Source organism: Limanda limanda, chromosome 9 (assembly GCF_963576545.1).
Source record: "Limanda limanda chromosome 9, fLimLim1.1, whole genome shotgun sequence".
NCBI lineage: Eukaryota > Metazoa > Chordata > Actinopteri > Pleuronectiformes > Pleuronectidae > Limanda > Limanda limanda.
In genome coordinates, this window is record NC_083644.1 from 27,106,297 (window position 1) to 27,123,135 (window position 16,839).

Below are 16,839 nucleotides of genomic sequence, written 5' to 3' on the forward strand. Positions count from 1 at the left end.
TGATTGAAATCCCCAAGTATCATCATTGGGGCATCAGGCTTGCTTTCTAGATGACGGTGAACACAGTCTGCGATTAGATTTGCTGCCCTGCCCGCATTACCGCTGGGTGGGACATAGACAACGCACACAAACAAATTGGTAAATTCCCGGGGGAGATAGTGTGGCCGCAAGGTGACACACAAAAGCTCTAAATCGGGGGTGCATATTCTGTCCCTCACTGCAAGGTTTCGGCACCATCTGTCATTGATGTAGATACACACGCCCCCTCCGCGGAGTTTACCTGAGTTTGCGTCTCTGTCCAAACGTACATGGGAAAACCCCTCAATCTGAATAAAATTGTCCGGAACATCCTTACCGAACCAAGTCTCCGTAAAAGCCATAATGCCCGACTCCCGATATTCATAGCAGGCTCCCACCTGTTGACGCAGATCATCCATTTTATTTTTAAGGGAGCGGGGATTGCATAGGAGCATTGGCGGTAGCGGTAGCTTGGTGGCTGATTGTATGCGCCGTCTAATGCCGCCTCTCCTGCCACGCTTCCTAGCCCTGCTTCGCCGATACTTTCCCCCCTGGTGTCGGCACAGTCCGCCAGGGACATCCTGCAGAAGACCAGGCGATGGTAGTGCGCCGCTCTCCCGCAGTCCCAGCAGCTCTAAACAGCTGTATGTCCTCAGGCCGCTGTTATTGATAGGATCCTCCGCCATGCATTGGGTGACGGGTCCGGCCAGGATCATCCACGCCAACACCAGTGCCTTAATTCCTCGCCAATTCACTCCACGTACACGCATCATACAGCTCAAAGCATGAGCTGTCATCTCCAATAAATCTGCGCATTTAATCCACCGAAGCCAGACATTAAACGGGGACATGACAAACAAACAAAGGACATGTAACAGGAGCCCTTCTCCATGTCGCCAGCAGAGCAGCGCCATGTTTACTTACATAGGTATTAATTTAGGCACCTATAGTTCTGTGGATCAAGTCATTTGCAAAAGCACATCTTCAATTGAGGCCATCAGTAGAACAAAGCGGTGAACAGCTAGTTCTTCTTTTCCCTAGCTTGACGTCATTTGTAAACTGTCTTAATTCTATTCATATGTCCATGATTAAAGGCATTTCTCAATGGTCTATCCAACCATCGACCAACTCTGTCTTCAATAAAGTCTCTTGACTTCTCAAGACTTTTTTTCATGTTTTGATGTTATTACATTAGATTCAGCTGAAATCCTTCCATGAATGTGGATTATTGTAAAGCACCAGTACATTAAAGCATTTAAAGCGAGGTTTATGTCCCTTTGGGCTATGAAAGGATTATCTGTTTTATACCAGTGTTTACATTTACTCATTTTTTTTAAACGCTTGGTGCATAAGATGCTGGCAAACAGGCTGTGTGACAGACTTGGCTGATTTATTATCATTATTATGCATCTGCTTGTGACTGAAACAGTCACACTGTCTCCTCTGGCTCCATATACCCCTGGTGTGTCTCACGTGTCCACAATGATGGAGACCTGGTCACTCAATCTGAAGTGACATCCTCCTCTCATTTGTACAGATACAACCAAAACCAACAAACAAACAAATATAGAAGAAACAGAATAGAAGTAAGAAATCTTTGAAGATGATTTATGATGTGTGCTAATTTGTTCATAGTGGTAATAGAAGCCATCTCTGACAACTGCTCTCATCTTTGCCTTTGGTTCATGTTCACCTGCACGTTCATGTGGCCAAGCTCCAAGCAGATGCAATCCAGTCATTGTGATCATGTTAAAAGAATATCAGGTGTAATTGGTGTATCTGATGTAGGGAACCAGTATTTGTCCAAAGTTAACGAAAGACCCATGGCTGAATCAGGACATGTGTATCCCACCCCAGTTCCTCAATAAACTTCAGTCATATAGAAGGCAATGTTTGTCCAGAAGCTGGATCAGCAATGTGAAGCCTGTAATCATCCAGGTGTTTGTTTACCAGACTGCCACAGCAAACTGTTGCTGATCTCTGATCTGATCTGACTTCTGATCCTTTATTCAGGATGTGAGCATAAATCACTGCTGTACAGTGTGTTGAGAGGACACAAGGGTTTCTATAACAGGTAAGTCAGAAACGTGATGCAGTGGCACGCCTCTGATTTTTCCTCTTTCTTTCGAAAAAAAGGTTTAAAATGGCAGAAATGACAGTTGTTGAGATACATTGCATGTTCATACCCATGTAACATTTTACAACGTTTTGTAGTTTATGCAATGTTTTCAAAAGATTTTGTGTCCTGTGGGCGCATAGTGGATAGTAAAAAGTGTAACTGTCGAAGATATAATATTAGGTATATATTCTACTTTGTACTGTGATGAAGCATTCATACATTTATATGTATCTTTTTTTGAAGATGACCTTAATCATACCCATTTCAATTTTGGATGAACTAATCCTTTCAACAACCCTTTGGAGTTGCTTGTAATACCTTAACATGTTTGAGTGGTTTTTGGAAGAAAAAATCACAAGTCGCTATTGATGGTTGAGGAGATTTTAGACAAAGAGAAAATAACAGACAGCAGACTGGTCTATAGAGGGAGAGACAGAAAAAGACTGCCGGCCCCAGCCATGTTTGCTCTACGATCTCTTCTCATTTGTGGAGTCCAGCAGAGACTTTGACTAGGCTTTCCATTTCTTAGCTCTCCATCTGAGCTGTAGCCTCCATACTGAGCTGACTGACAGATTCACATGCACGCACCGTAGCAGATGAAAACCGAAAATAAGTCATCAGGATTGAGTCTGTGTGAAAAACGTCTGCCGAGGAACTGGAATCGAAAAAAAAAAAGAAAAGCAATAGGGTGACAACCCCCCCCCCCCCCAAAAAAATGCAAAAAACTAACAAACAACAAGAAAACAGAAATCTTTCAGATGTGACATGACAAAGCTAAAATTATATCTGGAACTGTGGAAGGAGCAGCAGAAGGGTTTAGCTTTGATTTGTGAAGCCCATCACTGTCCAGACTATGAGCGTTCTTCTGGTGGGAGGATTTCATCTGATTAAAAACCATTTGTCTCGAGAAGAGACGATGGATTTGACGTTGAGCGAAGACAGTCAGAGAAGAGAGTCCTGCTACAATGGCTGTCTCATATTTCCGTCTGTACGCCTCTAACTCTGTAAGCCCTCATACATTTTCATCTCCTTTTATTTTGACGGGTAAATCCATCTGAACAGGAAGCGGTGATGAGGTAGAGTACAAGGACAAGAGATATTAAAATGTGACAGTAAATGTTACAAGTATGATAAAAAAAAGGAGCGTGGGATTTGATCAAATGACATAAGAAAATATGATGTCCATGTTTTTCTTGCTGTTCCTCTTGCCTTAACTTGGTCTCGCCATTTTTCTTCTTCTCTGTCTCTTTCTCTGCCACCCACACACCCTCGCTCTCCAGAATCATAATGCCATTTCATGGACCAGACACTCTCGTCTCTCTGCTGCACTCTTACACTCCTGCACATATCTAGTTATCGATCCGTTCCTCCTCATCACACTGCTGGATGACTCATAATTCACTTCATTATTCCACCTACCACACACACGCATGCTAGCTGACTGTCACACACACACACACACACACACACACACACACACACACACACACACACACACACACATACACACACACACACACACACACACACACACACAAACAAACAAACAACCGCAGGGAGGTGAGCAAACATGCTGGCATTTGTGCAGGTACACAGCACCGAGGCAGATTTTTTTTTCTATTTTACCTCAAACTCCCACAGACATACCCACCATGCACTGCAGATGCCAACCAGCAGGAATTGTTATCAAGGCATGTGTGGAACAATTAAATATTCAAGTAAGCTGGTATTACTACAAATAAATAAACAATTGTACACACCTGTCTGTTCACAAACAGACTTAACAGTATTTACAAAACGGAAACGCCCTACAATCACCACTTTATTAATTTCAACACAGAAGAGCCATGCGGGAAAATCAATAAATACAAAAAAATAAATAAATGTGTTTTTTTGCTGCTCATGTACATATTATATTACAATTATTGTACTGAAACTAGTAAATATGTTATCTTGTGCTGATTATATCAAAGAATTACATTTGCACATCCAACATGATGTAAGTTGTGTGACTGCCTGGGAAAAAAAAAAGAATTATTAAGGCCTTCTGCTGTTTTCTTCTTTATTTACTTTTAATAAAAATCCATCTTAAAGGTGCATATGCTGTGATTGAGTTTATTTGAATTGTATTAATGATTTCTTCTAATGTTTCAGAAGTATTGTGTAAGGTTATTAAATCAGGTCATGTGTATATTAAATAATTTCTACTTTGTGGGGTTTGACACTAACACAACTATTGTCTTCTAGCCCAAACCTCACTGAAATACTACATCTGCATGACAAAGCAGCAGTTATTGGTAATGACTAACTAATAACTATGAAATAATTGAGAATGTTTTTACCCCCATGGAGGTTATGCTTTCATCTGCAGTAAGTGTTCAAAGTCTTTTTTACATTTTTTTACTTTCTTTCTTTTTTTAATGCCCTTGTGTTGAATCCTTTGGAGAATCTCCTGCTACTTTCTCACGTGGGCTGATTCAGACTTTCAGAGTTGATACTAAGGGGCAGCCGAGGAGAAACTCCAGAGACATTTGTGTTCTCACGTACAGCCCCTCTCTGGAGTTCAGTGCATGTCTGAAAGCAGCTTTTTAGACCCACCAGGATGTCCACACCAATTTCCAAAAATTGGAAAATCTGGAAAAATACGTTTTCAAAATAAAACATAAGTAATGTAACAAGCATATTTAAATAACCATGTATTTTCCTAGGTCCAAGTTGGACTTCGACAGCTTCGGGTAGAAGATCAGGGACATTTTCCAGAATCACAGTTGACAGTTTTTAGGCACTGACATGCCTGGCAGTAGTGGAATTAGTTAACCTGATTATTCTGTCAGTCACTCAGTAGAGGTTTGTGCACACACATGGTTAAATTGGTCTTCAGTGTAGACATATATCCTGAGAATACACAACTGTCTCTTCTTGTCCCGAGTAACACACACAAAAGCATCGCAACGCACGCGGCTCCAGTGCATATTTTAAAGTAGACACAGATGAGCTCATCATGAATCCAACACTCGTCTGCCACTGCACAACGACTGAGGGAAACCATCCCAATCCTCACGTATTAATTAAGCATGGCCCATCTCGTCGTCGCCCTTCAACACAGCTCACATCTCTTATTCATCTGTCATATGGTTGTCTGCCAACACACTAGACGAAAAGCAGTATTATTGTCACAGTGAACCTCTACGGACAGGCCTAATCCCCTGCTGTAACCAACTGTTTCCATGATGTTACCTCGGCGTTCGCCAGTGAAGACAAGGTGGGTCTATCGGCGTTTGCGGACCTTAAGGGGGATTTGGAGAACAAAGGAGAGAGCCGCGGGGGGGCTCGCGCCGCCGCGCGGACCGATCGCGACGTGTGATCTAATTAGCATATGAATCGGAGTCCAGCCGCTGGCTAGAACCTCTCTCTACTCACCATTGGAGGAAACCACAGACCCTTGAAACTAATGTCACTCGTGATTGGCTGGTAGAAGTGTTGCTATTGGTCACCTTATGGGTCATTGCAGTGCACACGTGGGGTCACAGCATTCCGCACGTGGGGTAAGCCCCTCCCACACAATATTTATAATAAAAATGTATATATTAATATTTATTATTATTTATAAGTAAGCCTTTACCAAAAGCACTGCAGTTAATTAAAACTAAACATTCATGTGATGCTTGATGTTATAGGTGAACATATTGTACAGGGAACAAATGTGAACAAGGTATATGTGGAGTGAAAGCTTTAATTACATACAGCAAAAATATTGTACAAAAACTCAGATGAGGCTTGAAATGTTTCTCTGCAGCCTCTGGGTCATGACTTCTTTGTGGGACTCTTCTCCAGTGTGTAGACGTCTGTGGTGTGTAGCTGTGAGATCCAGTGTAGCTTCCAGTCTTATATGAAGTGTGGGACACAGGTCGGTGCACAGTGTTGGGAAGGATACTTTCAAAACGTATTCCGTTACAGAATACAGAATACATGCCCAAAAATGTAATCTGTAACGTATTCCATTACATTAACTAATCTGAGTAACGTATTCTGAATACTTGGAATACTTCCGGTTTGTATTGCATTTTTTAAGTGTATGATTGCGGCGTTGTTATAGTCAGTGGAGAAGCAGCAGTTTAAACTCTCTCTCCAGCTGGATGTCCGGCTCCCATCCACTCCCACCTCTGTGCCGGCCCCACCGGAGGCTGAAGGACCCCCCCCCCCCCCTGCGCCAAGGCTGCCTCGCGCCGTGCTACGATCGTTTCGGCGTCGAGTTTATTTTTTTTTGCGCTTGACGCGAGCGTATCGCTCCATGAAACACACTGAAAAATGATTTTAAACGATATTGATGACATTTTATATGATATAAATGATAAAGTATGCATCCCATAGTTTGTATTCCCCTTCTGTTGTCCTGGAGTTTTAATTTTACCAATTTTACCGATCACATTATTAAATGCCCCCCTCTGCCCATCCACTACAGACACACAAGCAGTCATAAAGATAAAAAGAGAGGGGGGGGCGGAGAATACGTAATTTACCCTCGACACCCGACATTGAACGGAGAGAACAGCGGAGAAGTTCTTGAAGATGGATGAAATTAAATTGGGACGCGGTTGCAGTTAATGTTGGAGCAACAAGTGACTAAATGCTTTTATACAACTGGGTCAACGGGTGATATTATTAGCGCTGCCCGGCGCTTCAGCGTCCGGTGTGAACCCTGCATGCCTCGCTGGTCTCCTGCAGAGCCATGACAGCGGAGCTCTGGAAGCGCAGGTCGGTCTTCTCTCACCAGGCGCTGGAAGGGCAGCTTGCGGATCAGCAGCTCCGTAGATTTCTGGTAGCGACGGAACTCTCTCAGAGCCTCGGTCCCGGGCCTGTAACGGTCCCGAGCGGGTAGCGGTGAGGCTCCTTCACGCCGCCGGGGGCCCGGGCGCTCTTACGGCAGCCCTGGTCTCTAGCTGCTTCCTGGGGGCTTTGCCGCCGGTGGATTTACGAGAGAGTGAATAAACTCGAGAAGTACCGTCATGTAATCCACTGATTTCAACAATGTAACTGTATTCTGAATACCATCTATTTAATTTGTAACTGTAACGGAATACAGTTACTCATAATTTGTATTCCAAATACGTAACGCCGTTACATGTATTCCGTTACTCCCCAACACTGTCGGTGCACTCCTGGCTGTGGAAGGATGGATCCATGTCATCTGTCCCGCTTCAATCAGCTGTAAACACATTCAGTAAAATTAGCACAGTTCAATGACAACATACACCTTTACATGTAACTGGAAAATTATTTAATGAATATAACCTTACCTTCTTTCTTCTCCGACAACTCCTCAATGCTGATGTAAGGTCTGGTCGGATCATACTGGCTCATAGTGTGTCTTTGTACGTCATGGACAGGCAGCTGGAAAACAACACATGTAACATGACTTTATTATTAATAAACGGAAATAGCCGCGCTGCATCACCGTTGGAAGATCCACAGCAAAAAAACACCAAAACAATTCATAAACAGTTACTTACATTCAATGGCTTAATTTTCTGCACTTTAAATCCGGACTTTCAGCGTCTCAGCCTAACGCCTCTTTGTTTGTGTGTGTGTGGGGGGGGGGGGCTGAGGCTGTGAAAACATACAGAAAAAAGTCACGTTGATGAAAAAACTTAACGAGAACAAACTGTTACATCTAAGTAATTCATACATATTTACACATGCACTAGATCTGCTCCAGCACTCGATGCTGTATTCGTATTTTAGCAACTTTCTCGCTATCCCAAAGAGTGGCGGACATGCTTTCAGATGTACCAGTTAGCTTAGTGGTTAGCATGGCGTCTCTAGCTCACCGTAACTCAGGGACTGTGCTTCCGTCTTCTCCGCCTCGACTCGTCCACACCGGGCCCACGGCTCTGCCTCCACACGCACTCATCTTCTCCTCCAGGGAACAGCGTCGTGTCGACTTCAGCAAGTTATTTACCCCGAAGACAGAGTCACTCGTACGGGACAAGCTAAACACGACCCGCTTCCTGTCTGCGGGACACTCGACGCTGCTGCACGGCGTTTACGAGGCTCTGATTGGACGAGTCCATCAGCTGATGACGCGAGCGGGTGACGTGAGCAGCGGTTACTTCATGGGATAAGTATTTGACTGAGGCCAGGTTTATTTTTTGTGGTGTTTAGTAAATTTACACACATGATTCACTCATGCTGTTCTGTGTTCGTAACCTTATAGTTGAATGCACTTATTGTAAGTCGCTTTGGATAAAAGTGTTGACTGTTTTAATGGAATACTGAGAAAGTTTAATAACAACAATTAGACAATTGAAGTTCAAATTATGAAGGAATTTAAGCTCTATATTGTGTCTCCTTTATATTTAAAATAATAATCAAACTGAGTGGAGATGTATGTTGTATCCAAACAGCCGGCTGCTGTGTTTTGTCACTGTGCAGTCCATGGGGGATTAAATATTACACTGAAAAAATAAATCATTAAATCAATGAATGTTTCATAGCAATTTTGAAAGTAGTGGTGAAAAGGTACCATTTATAATTCATGGAACAGCTTAGTTTGCCATTGACATGTGAATTTGATGCCAGTATTTTGGGAGGACAGATATTTTTATGGAAAGCCAGTAGAAGTTTGGAGCTTACAGGACACAGATGATCATACCCAGCATCATTTATTTGCTGGTAGAGGTGTGGTTTACACTTCCTCTGTGCATTTAACCAGCACAATTGAAAAAGTGACTGTAATCATGCCACTCTATACAGTTGTTGAGATTTAGGATTGTTTTGGATGACAATAAAAATTTGAAATAAAGTGCATTGTTTCATTTCTTTTGACTGCATTGACCTTTGTTCGTGGTATACAATATAATTCATTATAGCACACTTACTTACTTAAGAACAATTTAAAATTTCAGGTTTAATATTTATTTTAAGCCTGGTTTACTCAGCCAGATAGTTTGTTGGTGCCTCTTACACATTGGTGTTATCTGCTCTCAGGGAAACTGATTTGCATTTGTGAAGCTCAGAGCATTGTCATTTGCATATGAAAGCGTCCTCTAGGAGTTGGAGCAGGGGGGGTCAAATCTCAACAGCTCACAGGCTTGACAACTCCAGGAACCCTGAGCGTTTCCTTTGCTGCCTGCAGATACGTGTGAAAGTCGTTAACCGAAGGATGTGCCAACACTTCTCTGCGACACAGATTGACACAAACGCTTCTTTTCATGCAGTGACAGATGTGCAGCAAAGCCCAGCACAGCACACAGGCAGGCAGGCTTGTTGGATAAATATGTGTGGACCACACATTACAGCAGAGTTTGGGCTGTGGAGGGAAATATTCATGTAGGATATGACAGACATAAGGTATGTCCTAAACTGACACAATTTGTGTTCATGTATGATGTTTTAAATATTACAAAGGGCCATATAACGAGGGGGATCTAAGAGAATGCCAGTTTTTTTCTACGGAAGGAAAATGTCCTAACATGGGATTTCTTTTATTTATATAGTTGGTTATCGCTCCCATCTCTAATTATATGCCTGAACATCTGCTTAAAATATATCTGATGAGATAAGAAGCACAAGCAGTCCATTGTAAATAACATTTCAGCAACTAAACAGAGGAGGTGAGGCCATGGTTTCGGCAGTGGTATGACTGTAATTAACAGCAGGCATGGAAGGGACAAATGTTTGTTTTCTTTTCACAACTGGATGAGAGCATGGGTGGATATCACCAAAGGAACAGCTTCAGATTAAATTGAACTGATTTAATTGTAGCTCATGATGCAACCTAGCAGCACAAGCTGAACCCAGGTATGTGGCACAATGATTTTCAATCCATCTGTTAGCCGATGCTACTCCCTATTAAACTGCCTTTTATTTATTTTTAATTTTTTTCCCTCACTTTACATGCCAGTGTATACTCACAGCCAGAGATACTGTTCAGACCAGATATTAACAAACCTCCTGAGTGATTAAACAAATAAGTTGGTGGATTAATAATCCAATTAATAATAAGTAGCAGTAAAAAGGAATACAAAATTGGGGTTTGTGATGGCTGACGAATGTACAGGTTACTCCTGACACTGTACGATTGGTTAGGTGTTCAGCGGAGTGATGGCCTGTGGGAAGGAGCTGCCATTCAGGACCCATTTCAATGCCAGATGTGAACAGAAGAACTTAACTCTGTCCGCTTGTGATCGTATCTTACAGATTGGATGTTAATACCAGGTCTGAAGGAGGTCTAATTTCCATGCGCACCATGCACACAGGTTTCAGAGCACCTGTGGTACTGTAAGACAAAAAAAATGGTGTTCGTTACATGGTAAAAAACTGCTTATTTATAGCCACATCAGTAAGGTGAACAGCTGCTTGGTGTGCAAGGTTTTCAGCAGAGAAGAGGAAAATCCCCTCACAGCAGAGAAGAACGATTTATCAACACAGACATCTGGTATGAAATAATTTAAAAAAAACTAACTGACGGCTGCAGTCTGCAAAGATCCTGCGTCATTTTAGCAGTAGCTCACTCTGAAGTTTTAATTCAAGACCAATATTAGCAAAGCCTTATATCTGTCCAAACCAAATACATAGCCACGTGTTGCACACAGGCTTTGTAGGGGGTCTTTCACTCACACACACACACACACACACACACACACACACACACACACACACACACACACACACAGACATAGACACAGAAACGCGCGCACACACAGATGTGGAGCAGATTTTGTTATTTTGTCTCAGAAGGAAGGAGCTGTGAGGCTCCACATGGAACCGTCAGTGAATACGAACTCAAAGATGAGAACTCACTGTCGGATCCCCCGTGCATGCTGGGAAATAAAGATTGAAGTGCAGACAGAGGGAGGGGGGGGAGTGGGACAAATGAAGGCTCAGAATGGAAGACGGAAAGCGAAGCAGGGTGAAAGGATGTAGAAAGAAAAAGTCAGAGATGGAATGCGAGGTGCGATGGGGAGGAGGAGGAGGAGGAGGAAGAAGAAGAGTAGACAGCATGGTGTCTTTGGGGACCTGCTGTCAATCCTCTCCAGGAATTTGAGGAAAAACAGAAACAGCTTCACCCACACCCACAAACCTGCACACACACACACACACACACACACACACACACACACACACACACACACACACACACACGTTACCTGATAGCAGGCCCATGCAGGTTGATGCCTATTGAAGTCTTTGCACAAACATCACTAAGCAGCTCTTGCTTCAACCGAGACATCTCCTTGTCAACAGTGAAACCGTCTGAATTGATGGCAACAGATTTTCTAATATCCTAACTGTAGGTTGTCCAGTAGCTCTTTCTATGCAATGTGCTCATCCTGTGTAAGAGAAGCTTAAAAAACAAGACGATAAAAACAAAGTGAAAGTAAATATAACTAAGTTGTTAAGATATACATACACCATGAAAATCAAATGAGAAGTGGTAGACCTGGACATTTTGTAAAGAGAGCAAACCCCTCAGGCGGTGATCCTCAGACCCATCACCCCATCATCACCTCATTCGTTCATTCACTATAACTGTACATACAGTTCAAGTGGTGGTAGCGACATGTCTGATTAGTTGGGCTTGCTGTTACCATGGAAATGTTAACTACACCCACAATTATCATCTCGACTAATATGACCTATGATCGGAACGTTTAGCATTCCTGCATTAAGTTAGAAAACTATAATATATGAAATTCTATGTAAATCTCAACTTATTGAAACCAGTTGAAATAGTGTATTAACAAAACATTTTGATTCAAGAAGATGTGCACTGGATGTTTTTATATATTCATTCGCAATGGGATGTGTCTTTTCTTCACTCGTAAAATATTTATGGACCCAGTCTTTTTCCTTTTCCTTTTTTCTGTTTTTATTTATTTTCTTTTTGCTCAGAATCAAATGTTTGATGGTCACAATTCATATTGTAGCTGGTCGGCTGGATTTCCTGCTTAAAAGGAGCCAGCAAGGATTTTCTAAAACAAGAAAGTGAATTGGAGATCTAGTTCCTGAACCCCAGCTGTTCAAAGAATGAGCGATCACTCTGTAATCCATAGTTTACTCTAGTGGGAACAATCTACATTAGTATTTGAATCATTCCTGATTGATAATCAGGGTTAGTTTTACACATAAGCAATATTCACAATGCATTGCATTGTGGCATTGTTGGCTGTAGGTGCATCAAACTGCAATTTCATTTTGTCATTAAATACAATTAAATAATTTAAGAATCATGGAAATCTATGAACTCACGTCAATCAATCAATCAATCAATCAATCAATCAATCAATCAATCAATCAATCAATCAATCAATCAAATTAATTATTTATTTATTTGTATATTCCCATATTCACAAATTACAATTTTGTCCCATAGGGCATAACAAGGTGTGACATCCTCTGTCCTAAGGAAAAATCAGAAAAAAACTATCAAGGCTATCAATACGGGCCACATGTGAGGGAACCCTCTCCCAGAGCCCAAACCCAACAGCAATCGTCACATCACACCTTTGAGTGTAGCTAATGAGCGACTGGTTTTAGGAAGAGGAGGTGCGTATTTGTTCCCTCTTTTGTCTCACCGTGGTGGATTTTACTGGCTGGAAGTTGTTTCCTGCTCTCAGTTGTGGTGCACAAAATAAAAGCTAATATGCAGAAAATCACTCAGAGTGCTCTCATGGCCACCTTTAACATTTCCAGGAGCACAATAACACACTAATACATCATTGTGAGATGACCCACACACATACACATCCACAGACTGATGCACCAGCTGCTAGCAGGGAGGACAGTGCAGGGCCATTAGCCTAACACTTAGACACACACTATGCTTTTCATTGGCCGTGAATGACAGACGCCGCTCAGTGTGTGTGGTCTTTGGTAAGACCAACAACCACCATAAAGCCATGGTTTCAATAACACATTTCCCTTAAAGAGCGCACTGGGGGCTCTTCAACAACCACAGTGTATGCGTAGAGGGCGTGTGTTTCTGTGTGTGTTGTGTGTGTGTGTGTGTGTGTGAGTTGGTTATAGCCATTGAGGGGGCCATAACAGTCTCAGTGCCCCGGCTCCGTGAGTAAACTGTGTGGAAGTAGCCAAACAAGTGTACAGACTTTCTCTCTCTCTCTCTCTCTCTCTCTCTCTCTCTCTCTCTCTCTCTCTCTCTCTCTCTCTCTCTCTTTCTCACACAAACACAAACACACACACACACACACACACACACACACACACACACACACACACACACACACACACACACACACACAGTAGATATAAGACCTCAGGGTATGAAGGGCTTGCAAGGGTGATGTATAGGCCAAGGCCTTGGTCGTAGCTCTAATAGATACAATGGGCCTTGGAACGCACACACACACACACACACACACACACACACACACACACACACACACACACACACACACACACACACAACCACACACACACTGGCTGAGACAGAATGCTGGCTGATGGCAACCGTTGATCTCCCTCTGAACACACACACACACATCAGGTCACTTTATGTTTCTACATCACGTCAGTCATCCGACACGCTGTAGCATGGTGTAACTGGCTGTAACTGGTGTAGGACTGGTTTTGGAGATGTGCAGCGTCATCGACTCCGCTCGCTCCAGGCGAGCCATCTGCTTTGGCTGACGTGATAACCAGGCAGATAATCCAATTCTCAGTCTCCCCACTAAATTGAAATTACTAAATGAAAAGCCTTATTTATTGTCGCATTACTTGAGAATACAAGTTATTATTGTCTCAGCCAAACATATTACCAAGCACAGCTACTTGTATTTTTGTAAATATTAACTTTGCCTTGATTTAAAATAAGGGTTGTTTATTTCCCCAGTTTAAAAGTATATTCAACCACATGAGTGGTGATTGATTTGAATAAAGATGGAAGGAGTCAATCAAAGATAGCTAAGCCAACAGTAGTTTTTTATTTTGTCATGGAGCATACGGGTTGTTATCTTGCAGAGGAAGGAACCCCCCTTGGCTAAGGTCTCATCTGTGGTGACAATGACAGTCCTTCCAAGACAAGGGTCATCTTCCAGGCTCTCTCTACCATTTGAATTCAGCAGACCACCTTCCCACCATGGTGCGGTTTGAAGGGGCACGTCCCCGTGTGTTACTACCATGTACCTGTTGACCTCCTTGGATGATAATAAGGACTTGAGGCCGATGTAGCGGAAATTGGACAGTGGACTTGGAATTTTCGATTATCCGAAACAGAAATACAACAAAAGTCATGAACTTCAAACTCACTGCAAGAGTTGAATTGCATGTGCATAAAACAGGAGCTGTATAACTCATCTCCTTCTCCCTTAGGCCAGAAAGTTATCGATCAGCCCTCTGTTGTTAAATCTGCTCCTGCTTTACTTTCTGTTGATGTCTTTCAATAATCTCAACACTGTGTGCACCTGCTGTCCTTGTACATTCAGCACAATGTCAAGTTGCACTGCACATACTCAGCAAAGCAGTCCTGTCGTCCAGCACTGTGTTGCTCTCAGTTTCTCTTTTATGACAAAAATGCCCTTTTTTCATTTAATAAGTATTTCTAGTTGCTTCCATTGTGTTGTTTTTGATTGGTGTTCACAGCTTGTGTCAACAACAGCAACACCCCTGGAACAGATGTTTCACATTAAAGGCATTACAATGGCTCAAAGGGCATGGCAGGTTTTTTATTTTGAAATATCTACTTGACATTATTCCATTTTTTAAAGCTGGGCCATATAATCCACATGGTCTTTATAACCTCAAACCCCAAAGATGCCAGACTTGTTTATCCCATCTACTTCAACCAGTCAGGTTTGATTTTTTTGTACCATTAACCCTGCACTATTTCTCTAATATTAACCAACATTTGCCAGAGAGGAGCTGGAAGATCAAAAGATCATACACACACAAGGCACCATGTCTTTATTGTTTTTCTATAGAGATTTTTCAGCTCAGCTCCTTGGTTGTCCTTATTTTTTGTTTTTGTTTATTTATCTATTTCCATAGACAAATTCCTTGTATGTGTATACATGGCCAATAAAGCTGATCACATTCTGTGATGGTCATTCATGTTTCCTTTCTCTGTTTTGTCCTTGCTTCTCTTTATCACCTAACTGAATTGTATTCATCCCTTGGATCTCAGAATGCAATCCTCACCTAATGACCTGCTGGATCGAGCAATTAGATGAGTGTTCGGATACTTTTTATGTCAGTGGCCGCTGCCACATACATAATTATATGTGAGGGTGTATTTGTGTGTAGGCAGAGCGAGGCTCACACGGCAGCTTAATTGATCGTAGCTGTAAACCTGTGGGTTTCAGTCAGCACGGTACCACAAAGCAACAGAGAAGACATTGCAAAATAGCAGACAATACATGCACCACTGCATGTGTGTGTGTGTTTGTGTTCTCTTCTATGAGCACTAAATGTGCCCCTGCTTATTTTACCAGCTGTTGGCCCATTACAGCACATGTTTGATTTCTGTGTACCATAACACGGATGTGAAACACACACACACACACATCGACACACAGAGGCAGTGTGTTACTTCAGTTCCAAATCATGATGACGTCCACTCTTGTGCCCAAAATGTGTTCCATCAAAACATTTCTGCTAGGTCATGTTGAAAGGTACAGTGCCATCCCGTCATCTAATTTAATTTAAATTATGTCTTACTTCTATTATTATTATTATTATAAAATACATTTTTGAACATGTCAAACATATTTGAAACGGAGATAATTTAATTAACCTTGTCGGTGGATTTATTCATATTTTTAATTAAAAAGGCAAGTAATGAATTCAACTGAGTTATAAAGTCGTGTTTTTTCTCATCAGCAGATTACGCAATGTTAAAGAAGATCATATTTGCATGCATGTGTGTCATTGTGTGTTTCAATAGTAATCTTGTTTAGGACTTGGCCTCAGTCCCGCCTGGGTGACAGGACAGGCAGCTGAGTCAGTCAGGAGGGGAGTCACCCACTGCCTCACCCAGCACATATCTACACTGGCTGAGCCTGTTTATCCAGCAGAAACTACGATGTACCCGGAGACACACAAACAGACGTATTCACAGGCATACACACACCAGATGACAGAAACTGTTAGCCGTTCCTGCTGATCTGATGCAAAAGCAATCCCGTTGATGGACATAATCCCTTTTAGAGAGAGCGAGAGGGAGGGAGAGATGTAACACTAGCTGACAGCAAACTTGCCTCAACAAGGGGGAACAACCACAGGAGCCGCAGCTGAGGGAATACCGCATCCGTGATGAGAAATGATGGATTTAATGAAAAATGGATGGAGTGTTATTGGCCTGGAAGACGCCATACTGTACATGCATATGGAGGCCGAAAAGGAACGTCCCCCTGGTGGAACAGACACTGCTGCTCCACAGCTGGGCGTGTTTACCTCACTGGCAAAAAAAGGAAATAATAGTAGGTCTCTGTGTTCATTTATGTTTGTACAGTTGGGATGGAAAACTTGCCCAAATTTCAGTTTCTACTATTTGCACTGCACCCTGCCTATGTCTGCCTGAGTGTGTGTGTGTGTGTGTGTGTGTGTGTGTCTTCTCCATCTGTTGCTGTCTTTACATTTGCTATTTGCAGTGATTTGGGCTGTGCAAATCTGGATCTAAAATAGTCTATAGAATATACTGTATAATTTACTGTATAAACTCCAGAGATGAGAGTAAATCTCTCACT

The 16,839-nt window shown here is 42.3% G+C and overlaps 1 protein-coding gene and 1 long non-coding RNA gene across 5 annotated transcripts in view; both read right to left on the reverse strand.

Annotated features, from left to right (window-relative positions):
• nlgn1 (neuroligin 1) overlaps positions 1 to 16,839 on the reverse strand; it is a 265,168-nt gene that overhangs the window by 25,671 nt on the left and 222,658 nt on the right. The gene's annotated exons all lie outside the window — the stretch shown is intronic.
• Positions 7,285 to 9,348, reverse strand: LOC133010733 (uncharacterized). The gene is made up of 3 exons (XR_009680690.1): positions 7,648 to 9,348; positions 7,435 to 7,528; positions 7,285 to 7,343 (listed from the first exon to the last, which is right to left on the reverse strand). It is a non-coding gene; the product is annotated as an uncharacterized LOC133010733 (long non-coding RNA).